At 42.5% G+C, this 18,023-nt stretch overlaps 1 non-coding gene across 1 annotated transcript; it reads left to right on the top strand.

The window, feature by feature from the left end:
• Window positions 1-15,361: 15,361 nt before the first annotated feature.
• Window positions 15,362-15,480, top strand: LOC145407609 (5S ribosomal RNA). The gene has a single exon (XR_013898759.1). It is a non-coding gene; the product is annotated as a 5S ribosomal RNA (ribosomal RNA).
• The last annotated feature ends 2,543 nt before the right edge of the window (window positions 15,481-18,023 follow it).

The raw sequence follows: 18,023 nt of genomic DNA, 5'->3' as shown, positions 1-18,023 counted from the left end.
TACGCTAGAGTTGGTATCACAATACTGTCATGTAGTAACTTTTTCACTTCCATGCTCACTTCCCTGTTTCTTATCACTGCTTTCAAAGAACCAGCAACCTTTCTTCCCTGCTGTACCCTTTCAAGCACTTCACCCTCCAAACCTCCATCCTTACTCATCACACTACACTGGCCCTGGTGAGAGAAGATAGTGTTTGGAAACTCCTTGTACTGTTGTTTGCAGATGATACTGTATTGTTGAGTGAAGATGAAGGAGAGCTGCAAGGCTTGGTGGATGAGTTTGGGAGAGTGTGTAAGAAAAGGAATTTAAAGGTGAATGTAGGGAAGAGTAAAGTGATGGTCTTTGAGAGAGGTGAAGTCAGTGAATGTACAGCAAGGTTGGATGGTGAGGAATTGGAAAATGTGAGTACGTTTAAGTACTTGGGTAGTGTGATGAATAAGGATGGAGGTTTGGCGGGTGAAGTGCTTGAAAGGGTACAGCAGGGAAGAAAGGTTGCTGGTTCTTTGAAAGCAGTGATAAGAAACAGGGAAGTGAGCATGGAAGTGAAAAAGTTACTACATGACAGTATTGTGATACCAACTCTAACGTATGGAAGTGAAGCTTGGACGTTGTTGGAAGGACACAAGTCAAGAGTGATAGCAGTGGAAATGAGTTATTTACGAGGAGCCTGTGGAGTCACATGGAGAGACAGGCTGACAAATGAGGATATAAAAGAGCGTTGTTGTGTGGATGTGGATGTGACAGGAAGCGTTATGAGGAACACACTGAGGTGGTTTGGCCATGTGGAGAGGATGGAGGGTGAGAGACTGACGAAGAGAGTGTATGTGAGTGAGGTGGAGGGGGGAAGAGGGAGGGGGAGGCCGAGGATGAGATGGAGGGATGGGGTGGAGAGGTATATGAGACGGGGGTGTGAGTTGGAAGCAGGTCCGTGAAATGGCGGGTGACAGGGCGACGTGGAGGCGATTTGTTTGTGGCCACCCCAAACAGGATTGAGGCGTCTGGCAATATACAGATAGACAGATGGATAGAATATGACAGTAATCGATTAAGATTACTTAGAAAAAAATGCCTAAGTAATCGATTACGATTACAATTACATGAAAGTCTGTAATCAATTACAACTGACTGAGATTACAGATTATGATTACCCCATGTCTGCCTAATAATGTAGTTTTATTTAGTTTAACCCGTCATGTCCCGAGCTATTTTGCACCTCCGACACCCCCGAATCCTGAGGTATTTTCGAAAAAATTTTTTTGGCTAAAACCTCCGCTTTTGGTGAGAAACATTGAAATTTCATAGAGAAGTCGCTCACCTGAGGTTTAACCCCTACACCGCGGGCTTGTTTACCAATGACTTGCGTGTGCCGCGGGGTTATTTGGGCTCCGACAGACTCTCAAAAAATATTTGCCAAAAATCAGTTAATAGTCCTAGAATAATAAAATTACATATGCTTATGGCACATACCTTCAGCTTTCTCCTGGAATGATTGTTGAGCCTTCGTCAGTTACCGTAGGACTTGTGGAGACCTCTGAATTAGGGTAACGAAGTCTCCACTTTACACTTCCCGACAACCCGTAATATGATTACCACAGCCAGATACAAACACTACAAACACTATTCTACAATTTTCAAGTAGTTTGGGATCCATACTAAAAAAAAAAACACTGTGAAAGCAATGGAAATTACGAGCGCGTCTGATCGTCGCACTGGCACTAGTTCGCTCTTAGTAGTCTGTCATTTATTATTCATAAAACCCCTCACACTTTATATTTCTATTACTATATAACACTTATATATATCTACAGTCTTTATTCATAAGTTTCCTTCAGTAGTATTAGTTTATTGTCACTGTAGGGATTCAATTTCTTTCAGTAAAATACGTAGCATTCACTTTCTCGTCCTGTATACTGGCATTGAGAGTGAATGTCACTTTCATCTTCACTCTCATAACTCATAGCATTCAGACATGCTAGAGTGAAGCTTTCACTTTCATTACTCCTAGGGTATATACTCGTATTCTTATAATACTACTCATTTACATTTCTATTTCAATCAATCAATCAATCATTTCCTGTGGCACCCTCGGGGATGCATAGGGCCTCGATGAACTCACATCACCACATCCTATCTTGTGCTAACTCCTCAAGATCTCCCCAACACTCATCTCCAGCTTCCCGTATCATTGTCCTCACCCACGTCTCTTTTGGCCTTCCTCTACCTCTCCTACCAGGTGCCACCCACCCTGGTGTACCTCGTACTATTCCCTGTCTCCTATACACATGTCCTAGCCACTTCCATCGTGAGAATCTAACATATTCATCGATCGGCTGCACTCCCGTTATTTCTCTAATTCTACTATTTGGTATCCTTTCCCACCACTTAACTCCTAATATTCTTCTAAGTGCTTTATTTTCAAACACCAAGAATTTATTTTCCATAGTCACTGTGCTGTACCAAGACTCGTGTCCATAAATTAAGATACTCCTAACCATTACCTTATAAAGTTTGATTTTTGTATGCACAGAGAAATTGTTATTATTCCAATTATTTTTAAGCATTCCCATTGCCTGATTAGCCTTCTTTAACCTTTCCTCGAATTCAAGGTTCAAAGAACCATCCTTGGCTAAATAAGTACCTAAATATTTAAACCTATCAACTTGCTTTACAACCATACCTCCAATTACACATTCCTGCGCATTTTCCATATTCATATTGATTATTTCAGTTTTTCCACAATTAATAACCAAACCCACCTTGCGACCTTCACTCACCAAACAGTCCAACACTCTCTGCATCTCTTCTGGCCAATCACAAATCAAAACTATATCATCTGCATAATCTAAATCCAAAAGTTTCCTGTTCTCTCCCCAAAGTATACCTGCACCGGTTTCTGTTCCAACACGTTTCATAATGTAATCAATGACCAATACAAATAGTAAAGGCGATAGAACACCACCTTGAATTACTCCGGACTTGACTTCAAACGAATCATTCAGACAACCATCAACCATCACTTTACAAAATGTGTCCTCATGCATGTTCATAGTGACCCTCACAAACTCCTCTGGTATTCCATAATGTCTCATGATCTTCCCCATAGACTCTCTCGAAACACTATCAAAAGCCTTTTCAAAATCAACAAAACAAAGACTTAACGGTACTCTCATTTCATTAACTTGCTGAATCAAATGCCTAACTATAAAGATCTGATCATTGCAACCACGTCCCTTTCTAAAACCAGCCTGTTCATCCCTCAGAATACTCTCAACCACCGGCTCCAACCTATTTAACAACACTCTACTGAAAACTTTCAAAGCTATCGGTGACAAAGAGATTCCCCTCCAATTACCACATTCACTCAGGTCTCCCTTCTTCTGAACTTTAACAATTACACCATTCTTCCAAACTGATGGTAGTAACCCCATCACCCATATCTTATTGAATAGCTTGGTCAAGATCATTATTAATCTATCCCCCTCCACTTTAAACATTTCCGGAAATAAACCATCCTCCCCTGGTGCCTTATTATTCTTTAACTGTTTTACTGCTTTCTCCACTTCTGCAAGCCTCAACTCTCCTGTTTCTATATTTAAATCTTCCTGAGCAGACGGTATATCCTCTTCTGGTGGTATTGGTCTATTAAGAACTGTCTCAAAATGCTCTTTCCATCTATTTTTAATATCTCCATCTTTGGTCAATAAATTTCCTTCCCTGTCTCTAATTGGTATTTCCTAGCGTTTACCTGCATTACCCCCTGGGGGTAGGGGGGTTTTCAAGAATACTCCCCCAGTATCCCTGCTTGTCGTAAAAGGCGACTAAAAGGGTTGGCGGAGGGTTAGTGCCCCTCCCCGGAAAACAACTAACTAAAAAAACAAACAAGAAGCCTCGGACAAGGACTGACCAAACGTTGACGACCCAGGACCGGACAAAGGACTTGGTAATGTGTACATGGAATGTAAGAGGAGCGAATGATGAGGTGAAAGAGAGAGAGATTGTCCAGGTGCTTGAGGATGCGAAAGTGGATGTATGTGGAATAACTGAAACAAAATGGAGAGGAGAAAGTGTGAGAGAATGGGAGTATGGATGGGGTATATGTGCAGGAGTAGATGAGAATGAGAGGGCAAAGGAAGGAGTGTGTATAGTTGTGAGTAAAAGATGGAAGAAGAGCATAAGACAGTATGGATCAGTTGGGTCAAGGATTGTGTGGGTAAAGTTGAAAGTTGGAATACAAATGTGGGCGATTGTGTGTGTGTATGCGCCAACGCAAGATCGTGCTAGAAGAGTGAGAGAAGAGTTCTGGACAAATGTGGAAGTGTGCATGGAAAAGTTTGGAAGGAATGAGAGAGTGTTTTTGATCGGTGATATGAATGGTAAAGTTGGTAATGTGAAGGTGGATGGAATAGTTGGTGAGTGGGGTGTGCCTGCTGAGATAGATGAGAATGGGAGTGCGTTAGTGGACATCTGTGCTGGGAGGGGGTTGGTAATAGCCAATACCCTCTTCAGGCATAAAATGATCCACAGGTATACATGGCGAGTGATGAGAAGGGTGGGTGGTGAACTGAATGAAAGGAAGGCAATGATTGATTATGTGTGTGTGGATGAAAGGATGCGAAGATGTATATTGGATGCAAGAGTTTATAGAGGTTGGGGGAGTGGCCTTTCTGACCACTACTTGGTGGTGGCCAGAATTAGGATGCAAGTAAGATGGAGGAATAGAAGAAGGGAAGGACGAGAGGAAGGAGTAGTTGCAAGGAGAGTGGAAAGGTTACAAGAGGATGAGAAAAAGGCAGAGTATAAGAGAGAAGTGGAGGAACGATTGGGCAAATATGAATTGGAGCAGATGGGAGACGTGGAAGGTGTGTGTAAGATATTTACAGAAGAAATATGTGCAGCATGTGATGTGGTGTGTGGAAGGAAGAGAAGACGGAGGGGGTGCAAGGAACAGCGTGGTGGACTGAAGAGGTGAAACAGGCTGTGGCACAAAAGAAGAAAGCATACAATGAATGGATGAGAAATAGGGGCGTGGAAGAAGTTGAGAGGCAGAAGAGAGAGTTATATGTGGAAAGGAAGAGAGAGGTGAAAAGATTAGTAAGAGAGAGTAAGAAGAGAGTGGATCAGGAATTTGGAAGGAATTTGAGTGTAAAGTGGAGGGACTGTACGAAAATGTTCTGGAGAGAAGTGAAAAGAGTAAGACAGGGTGGAAGTGAAGTTAGCAGGGGAGTGAAAGATAAACATGGTAGATTACTAGTGGAGAAGGGAGAAAAAGTGAGCAGATGGAGAGAACACTTTAAGGAATTGTTGAACGTAGAGGATGGAAGTAATGCGAGTATAAGTGGCTGGGGAATGGCTGGGAGAAGGAGGGAGGTGAGAAGACAGGTAGAAATCAGTAGGGTAGAGGTTGTGGAAGCAATGAAGAAAGTTAAATCGGGGAAAGCCCCAGGAATTGATGGAGTGTGTGGTGAGATGCTGAAGCATGGGGGAGAGATAGTAGTAGAATGGATGTGGAAGATGTGCAGATTGGCCTGGGAGGAAGGTAGAGTCCCGGAGGATTGGAAGTCAGGTATAATTATTCCCTTGTACAAAGGAAAAGGGGAAAAAGAAGTGTGTGGTAATCATAGGGGCATTTGTCTTCTTAGTATAATAGGAAAAGTGTATGGTAGGATACTTATAGACAGAGTTAGAGAAAGAACAGAGAAATTAGTTGGAGAAGAACAGGGAGGCTTTAGGAAGGGAAGAGGTTGTGTAGAATCAGGTATTCATTCTTAGATCTTTAGTGGAAAAGTTTCTAGAGAAGGGAAAGAAGTTGTATGCGGCTTTCATGGATTTGGAGAAAGCATATGACAGGGTGGATAGACAAGGATTGTGGAAAGTGTTAAGAATATGGAGTAGATGGGAAGTTGTTGAATGCTGTGAAGAGTATGTATGATGGTGCTAAGGCTGCAGTGCGTGTGGATGGTGAACTAAGTGAATTTTTCTCTTTGAAAGTTGGTTTGAAACAGGGATGTGTCATGTCTCCATGGTTGTTCAATCTGTACATGGATGGGGTAATAAAAGAGGTACAAGGTAGGGTAGTGGATGTTGGAGTGGCCCTGGTGAGAGAGGATAGTGTTTGGAAACTCCCTGTACTGTTGTTTGCAGATGATACTGTGTTGTTGAGTGAAGATGAAGGGGAGCTGCAAGGCTTGGTGGATGAGTTTGAGAGAGTGTGTAAGAAACGGAACCTAAAGGTGAATGTAGGGAAGAGTAAAGTGATGGTCTTTGAGAGAGGTGAAGTCAGTGAATGTATAGCGAGGTTGGATGGTGAGGAATTGGAAAATGTGAGTACGTTTAAGTATTTGGGTAGTGTGATGAGTAAGGATGGAGGTTTGGAGGGTGAAGTGCTTGAAAGGGTACAGCAGGGAAGAAAGGTTGCTGGTTCCTTGAAAGCAGTGATAAGAAACAGGGAAGTGAGCATGGAAGTAAAAAAGTTACTACATGACAGTATTGTGATACCAACTCTAACGTACGGAAGTGAAGCTTGGACGTTGTTGGAAGGACACAAGTCAAGAGTGAGAGCAGTGGAAATGAGTTATTTAAGAGGAGCTTGTGGAGTCACGTGGAGAGACAGGCTGACGAATGAGGATATAAAGGAGCGTTGTGGTGTTGATGTGGATGTGATAGGAAGCGTTGTGAGGAACACACTGAGGTGGTTTGGCCATGTGGAGAGGATGGAGGGTGAAAGACTGACGAAGAGAGTGTATGTGAGTGAGGTGGAGGGTGGAAGAGGGAGGGGGAGACCGAGGATGAGATGGAGGGATGGGGTGGAGAGGTATATGAGAGAGGGGGGTGTGAGTTGGGAGCAGGGTAGTGAAATGGCGGGGGACAGGGCGACTTGGAGGCGATTTGTTTGTGGCCACCCCAAACGGGATTGAGGCGTCTGGCAATAGATAGATAGATAGACCACTCAGTTCTCTAATCGATTCATATGCTATTCTTTGACTCTGTCCATCATTTTTGTTTATTAGGATTTCAGTCTCTGCAACCTTTTCATCCACACATCTTCTTTTATCTCTCCTAGCTAACCTTCTTACTTCTGAATTCAAACTCCAGTACGCAGCTCTTGCTAATTCAATCTCTCGTTCATCAACGCATTGCATCTCACTCCTCAATTTAGCCTCACCTCTCTTTTTTATCATATCCCACGTTTCCTCTGATATCCACTTCTTTCTCTTGAATCTACAGTACTCGTCAGAAGTATTCAGCGTTGTCCGCCGGGCGCGCAATACTTATGGCCCAAAAAGAATCACCCATTTTTGGGGGTAAGAATTGAGCCACAAGTTTGAGCTCCAAGCATGACGTCACGGTAGCCTGAGGCCTTCCGACACGCTGGTTGGTTCCCGCCTCAGTCGCCCACGGGCTGCCTGAGAGAGAGGAACTCCGCCGAGGGTCCCTCTCAAATTGCGCCATTTTTGACCGAGTGTCCCGCAGTGTTTTGGCCTTTAAAACTTTGTTATGGCACCTACCCGTGAACTATCGAGTGAAATCATATCCCAGATCATTGCTCTAAAGGAGGCAGGCCACCAGACAAAGGAAATTAGTGAATTGGTTGGTGTGGCACGATCGACAGTGCGTCGTTGGTGTGCGCGGTTTCGGGAGGAAAACAGTGGTGAAGTTCCCACAAAGAAACCGAGGTCTGGTAGGCCTAGGAAAACTTCCCCAAGGTCTGTTAATGTTTTAAAACGTGCAGTGGAGTTTAATCCTTGTGTGAGTGCAAGGAAAATTAAGGAGAGCAACCCAGAAGTGTTTGGTGAGGTGTCAGTGAGAACAGTGTCTCGTAGGGTGCATGAGCTTGGTTACACAAGTCACAGGCCTGTGAAAAAGCCTCTTCTCTCTAGCAGCCAGAGAATTCGTAGGCTTGCCTTTGCTAATAAATATCTAAACTGGGGTGAGGAGCAATGGTTGTCAGTGTTGTGGTCTGATGAGGCAACGTTTAGTGTTACCTGTAACAGAGGAGCACGCAAAGGTAGTGACCCACTTGACCCACGGTATGTAGAAAGCACAATTAAACATCCTGATTCACTCAAGGTATGGGGTTGTTTCTCAGGGAAGGGTTTGGGGAAGCTTGTTGTACTTCCCAAGAACCTCAGAGTGAATCAGGATGTTTACCTGGAGCTTCTGTGTGATCATTTACCAGACTCCTTCGAGCTAACAGGTGCACGAGTGTTTCAGCAGGACGGTGCACCTGCTCAGAAGGCCAAATCGGTCACCAATTGGCTTCGTGACTGTGAGGTATCATTCATGACAGACTGGCCAGGAAATAGCCCAGACCTCAACCCGATTGAAAACCTCTGGTACCTCATAAAGAAGAGTCTCCAAGGGAAGGACGTGAGCTCTCTGCCTAAGCTGGAAGCCACCATTCGTGACTCCTGGGACAAAATACCGCTCCAGCACCTCAGGAGCCTCGCCCTTTCACTTCCAAGACGTCTCAGGTCCGTGAAGAAACGTAAAGGCTACCCTACGAAGCACTAAAGGTAAATAAAATGCATTATTTATATGTTTTTTCAATGTTGAAAGGTTTGTTTCTCAGGAGGGACGCAGGGCGCTCCATACTTTTGACGAGCACTGTATGTCTCCTTCCAATCGTACATTCAGCAGTCTCATGCAAAACTTTGTTCACATCCTCCCACATCTCATCTACACTTCTCTCCCCCTCTTCCAACGTTTCCAACACCAAAAACCTATTTCTGCATTCTAATCTGAATTCCTCCTTTTCTTCTCCTTCCCTTCTAAGCTTAACAATATCGTTATCTACCAACACCAGATTTTTCCTTCTTCTGATTTTTAAGTTTAAACCTTATTTTTGCAATGCTGAGTTGATGGTCACTACCAATATCCGCTCCCCGTTTAACATGAACATCTAGCAGAGAACTTCTATGCCTCCTACTGATAGCGATGTGATCAATCTGATTTTTATATTTTCCACACGGCGACACCCAAGTTGTCTTGTGTATATTTTATTTACACTGTGTTGTGCACTGTCACTTGAAATAACTTATAAAACTGTTTTCCATTGTTCACATATATTTACATTCATTACTTTCACTTGCTGTTTACACATTATTTACAATTCCACTTGCACTGTTTTACTCAATAGAAAGATCGTAGTCACTCTTTTATCAATTGTCAGCCCTTTACCTCCTTCCACACGAGGTTTAGTAGGGGGTAAAGGTCACAAGGCCATTTGCATGGGGGTGAAATAAGGCCTTGAAGTCAGCAAGAAGAAACATACGTACTCTCACTTCGGAAGTTGAGAGTAACCTGATAATGGAGGGCTAGCGTGGAGGCCTGCTAAGGGGTTATTCAGGGTTACCAATATTACTTCTTGAAACAGCTAAGTCTAGCACTGATATGATTGGCAGGAAATCTAGACAATACATTATAAATTTGGTAGTTCCAGGTGAATGTAAATATCACTTAGGCTTCTCCCTTCCCTCCTTACATGTATATTTATTTCGAAAATAAATTAGAGGCCCACTTAGGAGATATATTTTCAGAGCTACCAATGTTAGATCTTGAAACATCTTTGTTTAGCACTGATATGATTGGCAGGAAATCTAGACAATAAATTATAAATTAGGTAGTTCCAGGTGAATGTAAATATCACTTAGGCTTCTCCCTTCCCTCCTTACATGTATATTTATTACGAAAATAGATTATAGGGCATATTTCAAGGGGAAAAAAACAGCGAAAATTAGCGAACGAGTGCACGTGAGGTGTTGTCAGGTGATAATTAGCCAATTCCAGGTGTTTGGCACTCTCACTTACCTTATTTCTTTCTTGTATATATTATTTGGTATAAGAATAGGACATAGGGCTTATTTCAATGGATGAAATCAGTGAAAAATTCCAGGGAAGATTTACTTAGCGTAGCACGGCCGGGCAGGCGAGAGGATAGGGTAATGGAGGGGGGGTAGGGAGGGGAGTCAAGAACGGGGAGAAATGGCTAAATTGTCAACAATGGATGGGAGTACAGATGAGATTAGGAGTGCTGACTAGTGTTGGACATTGGCAGTACTGATAGATGATACAAGCCCCCACTTGGAAGCCCGGGTGAATTCAAAATAACACAGAATCACAAAAGCGACGCCCCGCGGTATGATCCCTTGCTCCCAAGCGTCACGAAAGTGACGCCCCGCGGTTAAGGGGTTAAAATAGTCGATCCAGGTAGCAGTACCTCCTTACCTGACTGGGTTTTCTAACAAGCTGGCACCAAAGAAAACGAGTTCTATGGGAGAGTAACTAGTTCACACCACTCATAAATGGTATTTATTTATTTACTTGGTACAAATCTATATGTAGTACGAGAGTACATTGGTTTTCAAACAGTAATATAGGCATTATAAGCATTGTTTCACTCACTAACTCATCACCATACCTGACCTTCTTTTGCCACATTACCTGATCATCATTTCTGACTGTTTCTTCCTCTAATGCTATGTAAACTTTGTCCTCCACACTGTCATCGATTGGGGAATCACTCTGGCCCCGAATGTCTTTACTGGCCAGGTCACTGGTAACAGGTGAATTGCCAAGACAATGGCGTGCAGGGGGGGGGGGAGGTTATGCGGTGTAAGGCATTGTCCCTGCTTGGCATCTTGTAGAGGAATAGAGGAAGGTGTCCCGTGTATACGTACGAAAAATCACACGCAGAAATTAAAAATTATGCAAATTATGAACCTTGCAATTGCGCGACGTACCAGTATGTCGACGGGACTGGCAAATGCAAAATGTTGCAACATAACCATACGTCGACGGAATGCCTCAGGTTAATCTCACCTAGCCTGACCTCCCTTAATTGTACCTAATAATTTAATTTAATCTAATCTGACCTAACCTAACCTACCTTAATTTAACCTAATAATTTAATTTAATCTAACCTACCATAATCTAATTAATTTAATCTAACCTAGCCTCCAGTTGGAAAGTTAGGAAATGAAAACCACCTTTGAGCAGGTAGAGTACCGTAAGACAAAGAATCGCAGGTATGGCTTTAGGACCATGATAAAAACAATGGGAACTTTTTCAGCAGTAAAAGGTAATTTATCACCATGAAAACAGTCATAATAATACAGAAAACAAACTGGAGGATTATGAACTGAATTGATAAGGTCCTTCTACTGGTTCAAGTAAAGCGTATGTTTAACTGGATATTTACTAGCTACACCACACAAAAATTGACAACAGCTTAAAAATTCTTTAAAAAGGAACAAAACATTAACACAAACCTGATCCAAACAAACATACAGGGTAATTCTTTACCAATTGGGCACAGTGATTCCACCTGTATTATAACAAACTCACAATCTCAAGTAATTTTGGTATACATGCAACACAGGTAGTTAACTAAAGAGCGGCCAGGTTATCTGTGGCAATATTTACCAATGGTCTCTGCAACTGCCGGCGTTGCCAACCATCTCTCTGACTAGACACGTCAATGTATGCCGTGTCAAAGCGACGGCAAACTTAATTATTTAACCAAACCTAACCTCACTTGCATCTGACAGCCAGCTTTCAAATCTAAAAGTGCGCATCATGAATGTTAAATACGGCCGGCTACCAGCACATGGCGAAATATTTACGCTTTCTAAATCCTCATTTATATCTTTTAGAGGCAGGCTTATAAAAATCCTCAGTAGCTGTGGTAATCCAGGAATAATAAGTAACCTGTGAAAAACATTCAATAGAAAATATAGAAAGGCGGCGCCCGTTTGGTAAAGAATTAATTAGTTGTGTATACAATTTGGTAAATTTTTAGAACTAACGTTTTTTTTTTTATTATTATTTTTATGGTTTCCAATGCAAAATACTGTGCTTTAATTAGTTTTGACCCTCATTTTTGGGGGAAAATCCCCAACGTTGGGTCTGGTTAGTACTTGGATGGGTGACCGCCTGGGAACACCAGATGCTGTTCGCATCACTACGTCAAGTGGGGTTGGTGGAGGATTAGTGCCCCTCCCTGTAAAACAATTAACTCTAAGCCCTTGGCCACCCTGTCTGGGATACATGGCGTCTGGCAATGAATGAATGAATGAATGAAAATTTCCAAAAGTGGGTTTATACCCCAAAATCAAGATTAATTAATAACACACTATTTTGCATTAAACTAACCCAAACTAACCTAATCTAACCTAACCTAGGCCTAATCTAGGGCCTGACATAGCCCGAATGCACACGCCTGCACCAGCCAATATGGCGTAACATTCATCCGTTACTGAGCGACTGCCTAACCTAAGCCACTATATGACTAACCCTACAAAATTTGCTCCCCCAACTCAAACTACCGGTAGGCTTAAAAGTTAAGTCTTAGTTAGAACAGTTCAGGGACGTAATACAATGAAAATTGGTAACGTTGGTTACTTCTAAAGTTATCCCTACAATTCTAATTTAGCACATCATACATGGATAAGACAGTAACTTACTGGTGGTGTCTATCCTTGAGTGACGCAGTGAACACCCTCCACACGATAGTCCTAACGAGGAAATGATCAAACACACCTCGGGCCTCGGCTCACCAGTGTTTACAGACAGCTGACGCCACAACACCGACAACACTAGCACCACTGATGCTGACTTCGCCATCTTGCCACTCCATTATCGCTTGTGGTGTAAAGATTTACTATCAGAACCGGCAAAGTTCCATATATTCCGAAGTCCCATTTAATATTTTTGAACGTATACTTTAAAATATTTAGATTTCAAGTGCAGTCAAGTACGTGACCCCTTACACAAAATTAGTGTTCAGAAAGACGGCGGCCATATTGCTTCATAGTTTGAATGTTGCCCTTTAGTTAGGACACATCAATGATGTGTCTGTGTACTATATGCTGTATTTTGGCGGACCAAGCGGCGGATCGGATTCAAAGCTGGTCTACGGTGAAACCAAGCTACCCCGTTTTGGCGTACCAAAGGAAACGAAGCTCGGCCCAATCCAAGGCCATAGAAACCAAGCGCGTCTTCGTATCTCACCGAAGCGTGATTGGGAGCAGTCTTGGTGGAGAAACAAGATGGAGAATATTGATGTGTCCTAACTAAAGGGCAACATTCAAACTATGAAGCAATATGGCCGCCGTCTTTCTGAACACTAATCTTGTGTTAGGGGTCACGTACTTGACTGCACTTGAAATCTAAATATTTTAAAGTATACGTTCAAAAATATTAAACGGGACTTCGGAATATATGGAACTTTGCCGGTTTTGATAGTAAATCTTTACACCACAAGCGATAATGGAGTGGCAAGATGGCGAAGTCAGCATCAGTGGTGCTAGTGTTGTCGCTGTTGTGGCGTCAGCTGTCTGTAAACACTGGTGAGCCGAGGCCCGAGGTGTGTTTGATCATTTCCCCGTTAGGACTATCGTGTTGAGGGTGTTCACTGCGTCACTCAAGGATAGACACCACCAGTAAGTTACTGTGTTATCCATGTATGATGTGCTAAATTAGAATTGTAGGTATAACTTTAGAAGTAACCAACGTTACCAATTTTCATTGTATTACGTCCCTGAACTGTTCTAACTAAGACTTAACTTTTAAGCCTACCGGTAGTTTGAGTTGGGGGAGCAAATTTTGTAGGGTTAGTCATATAGTGGCTTAGGTTAGGCAGTCGCTCAGTAACGGATGAATGTTACGCCATATTGGCTGGTGCAGGCGTGTGCATTCGGGCTATGTCAGGCCCTAGATTAGGCCTAGGTTAGGTTAGATTAGGTTAGTTTGGGTTAGTTTAATGAAAAATAGTGTGTTATTAATTAATCTTGATTTTGGGGTATAAACCCACTTTTGGAAATTTTCATTCATTCATTCATTCATTGCCAGACGCCATGTATCCCAGACAGGGTGGCCAAGGGCTTAGAGTTAATTGTTTTACAGGGAGGGGCACTAATCCTCCACCAACCCCACTTGACGTAGTGATGCGAACAGTATCTGGTGTTCCCAGGCGGTCACCCATCCAAGTACTAACCAGACCCAACGTTGGGGATTTTCCCCAAAAAATGAGGGTCAAAACTAATTAAAGCACAGTATTTTGCATTGGAAACCATAAAAATAATAATAAAAAAAAAAAGTTAGTTCTAAAAATTTACCAAATTGTATACACAACTAATTAATTCTTTACCAAACGGGCGCCGCCTTTCTATATTTTCTATTGAATGTTTTTCACAGGTTACTTATTCCTGAATTACCACAGCTACTGAGGATTTTTATAAGCCTGCCTCTAAAAGATATAAATGAGGATTTAGAAAGCGTAAATATTTCGCCATGTGCTGGTAGCCGGCCGTATTTAACATTCATGATGCGCACTTTTAGATTTGAAAGCTGGCTGTCAGATGCAAGTGAGGTTAGGCTTGGCTGGGTTAGGTTTGGTTAAATAATTAAGTTTGCCGTCGCTTTGACACGGCATACATTGACGTGTCTAGTCAGAGAGATGGTTGGCAACGCCGGCAGTTGCAGAGACCGTTGGTAAATATTGCCACGGATAACCTGGCCGCTCTTTAGTTAACTACCTGTGTTGCATGTATACCAAAATTACTTGAGATTGTGAGTTTGTTATAATACAGGTGGAATCACTGTGCCCAATTGGTAAAGAATTACCCTGTATGTTTGTTTGGATCAGGTTTGTGTTAATGTTTTGTTCCTTTTTAAAGAATTTTTAAGCTGTTGTCAATTTTTGTGTGGTGTAGCTAGTAATTATCCAGTTAAACATACGCTTTACTTGAACCAGTAACCTTATCAATTCAGTTCATAAACCTCCAGTTTGTTTTCTGTATTATTATGACTGTTTTCATGGTGGTAAATTACCTTTTACTGCTGAAAAAGTTCCCACTGTTTTCATCATGGTCCTAAAGCTGTACCTACGATTCTTTGTCTTACAGTACTCTACCTGCTCAAAGGTGGTTTTCATTTCCTAACTTTCCAACTGGAGGCTGGGTTAGGTTAGGTTAGATTAAATTAATTAGATTATGGTAGGTTAGATTAAATTAAATTATTAGGTAAAATTAAGGTAGGTTAGGTTAGGTCAGATTAGATTAAATTAAATTATTAGGTACAATTAAGGGAGGTCAGGTTAGGTGAGATTAACCTGAGGCATTCCGTCGACGTATGGTTACGTTGCAACATTTTGCATTTGCCAGTCCCGTCGACATACTGGTACGGCGCGCAATTGCAAGGTTCATAATTTGCACAATTTTTAATTTTTGCGCGTGATTTTTCGTACGTATACACGGGACACCTTCCTTTATTCCTCTACAAGATGCCAAGCAGGGACAATGCCTTACACCGCATAACCTCCCCCCCCCCCACTGCACGCCATTGTCTTGGCAATTCACCTGTTACCAACGGCCATACCATGTTGAGTACACCGCTTCCCGTCCGATCAGCGAAGTTAACCAACGTTGGGTCTGGTTAGTACTTGGATGGGTGACCGCCTGGGAACACCAGATGCTGTTGGCATCCCTACGTGTCAAGTGGGGTTGGTGGAGGATTAGTGCCCCTCCCTGTAAAACAATTAACTCTAAGCCCTTGGCCACCCCGTTTGGGATACATGGCGTTTGGCAATGAATGAAAAAATGAAAAACCAGTGACACGGCCAATAATGACATTCGGGGCCAGAGTGATTCCTCAATCGATGACAATGTGGAGGACAAAGTTTATATAGCATTAGAGGAAGAAACAGTCAGAAATGATGATCAGGTAATGTAGCAATAGAAGGTCAGGTATGGTGATGAGTTAGTGAGTGAAACAATGCTTATAATGCCTATATTACTGTTTGAAAACCAATATACTCTCGTACTACATATAGATTTGTACCAAGTAAATAAATAAATACCATTTATGAGTGGTGTGAAATAGTTACCCTCCCATAGAACTCGTTTTCTTTGGTGCCAGCTTGTTAGAAAACCCAGTCAGGTAAGGAGGTACTGCTACCTGGATCGACTATTTTAAACCTCATGGGAGCGATTTCTCTATGAAATTTCAATGTTTCTCACAAAAAGCGGAGGTTTTAGCCAAAAATTTTTTTTCGAAAATACCTCAGGATTGGGGGGTGTCAGAGGTGCGAAATAGCTTGGGACATGACGGATTAAATTAAATTAAACTGCATTATTAGGCAGACGTGGGGTAATCATAATCTGTAATCGCAGTCAATTGTAATTGATTACAGACTTTCATGTAATTGTAATCGTAATCGATTACTTAGGTATTTTTTTCTAAGTAATCTTAATTGATTACTGTCATATTCTATCTATCTATCTATCTATCTATATATTGCCAGATGCCTCAATCCCGTATGGGGTGGCCACAAACAAATCGCCTCCACATCGCCCTGTCCCCCGCCATTTCACTGCCCTGCTCCCAACTCACACTCCCCTCTCTCATATACCTCTCCATCTCATCCTCGGCCTCCCCCTCCTTCTTCCCCCCTCCACCTCACTCACATACACTCTCTTCGTCAGTCTCTCACCCTCCATCCTCTCCACATGGCCAAACCACCTCAGTGTGTTCCTCATAATGCTTCCTGTCACATCCACATCCACACCACAACGCTCTTTTATATCCTCATTTGTCAGCCTGTCTCTCCATGTGACTCCACAGGCTCCTCGTAAATAACTCATTTCCACTGCTGTCACTCTTGACTTGTGTCCTTCCAACAACGTCCAAGCTTCACTTCCATACGTTAGAGTTGGTATCACAATATTGTCATGTAGTAACTTTTTCACTTCCATGCTCACTTCCCTGCTTCTTATCACTGCTTTCAAAGAACCAGCAACCTTTCTTCCCTGCTGTACCCTTTCAAGCACTTCACTCTCCAAACCTCCATCCTTACTCATCACACTACCCAAGTACGGTACTTAAACGTACTCACATTTTCCAATTCCTCACCATCCAACCTCGCTGTACATTCACTGACTTCACCTCTCTCAAAGACCATCACTTTACTCTTCCCTACATTCACCTTTAAATTCCTTTTCTTACACACTCTCCCAAACTCATCCACCAAGCCTTGCAGCTCTCCTTCATCTTCACTCAACAACACAGAGTCATCTGCAAACAACAGTACAGGGAGTTTCCAAACACTATCCTCTCTCACCAGGGCCAGTGTAGTGTGATGAGTAAGGATGGAGGTTTGGAGGGTGAAGTGCTTGAAAGGGTACAGCAGGGAAGAAAGGTTGCTGGTTCTTTGAAAGCAGTGATAAGAAACAGGGAAGTGAAAAAGTTACTACATGACAGTATTGTGATACCAACTCTAACGTATGGAAGTGAAGCTTGGACGTTGTTGGAAGGACACAAGTCAAGAGTGAGAGCAGTGGAAATGAGTTATTTAAGAGGAGCCTGTGGAGATGAGAGGAGGGAGGAAGAGATCAGTAGGTCGGAAGTAGTGGAAGCGATGAAGAAGATTAAGCTGGGAAAGGCCCCAGGAATTGATGGAGTGTGTGGTGAAATGCTTAGGTATGGGGGTGAGATTGTTGTGGAGTGGATATGGAAGTTGTGTAGATTGGCTTGGGAAGAGGGAAGGGTTCCAGAGGACTGGAAATCAGGTATAATTGTTCCTCTGTACAAAGGAAAAGGGGAGAGAGAAGTATGTGGTAACCATAGGGGTATTTGCCTTCTTAGTGTGACTGGTAAAATATATGGTAGAATACTCATTGATAGGGTTAGGCATATGACAGAGGAGCTAGTTGGAGAAGAACAAGGGGGATTTAGGAAGGGAAAAGGGTGTGTAGACCAGATATTTGTTCTAAGATGTTTAGTGGAGAAGTATCTAGAGAAGGGAAGGAAAGTGTATGCTGCCTTCATGGACTTGGAGAAAGCTTATGACAGAATAGATAGGCAAGGTATGTGGAAGGTATTAAGAATATATGGAGTGGAGGGGAAATTGTTGAGTGCTGTGAAGAGTATGTATGAGGGAGCTAGGGCTACGTTGCGAGTGGATGGTGAGCTGAGTGAGTTCTTTGATCTCAATGTGGGACTGAAACAGGGGTGTGTAATGTCTCCAT

This window comes from Coenobita brevimanus, chromosome 73 (genome assembly GCF_032717465.1).
Source record: "Coenobita brevimanus isolate Jiangsu-jjx chromosome 73, ASM3271746v2, whole genome shotgun sequence".
Taxonomy (NCBI): domain Eukaryota; kingdom Metazoa; phylum Arthropoda; class Malacostraca; order Decapoda; family Coenobitidae; genus Coenobita; species Coenobita brevimanus.
This window is presented reverse-complemented; position numbering and strand designations above follow the sequence as displayed.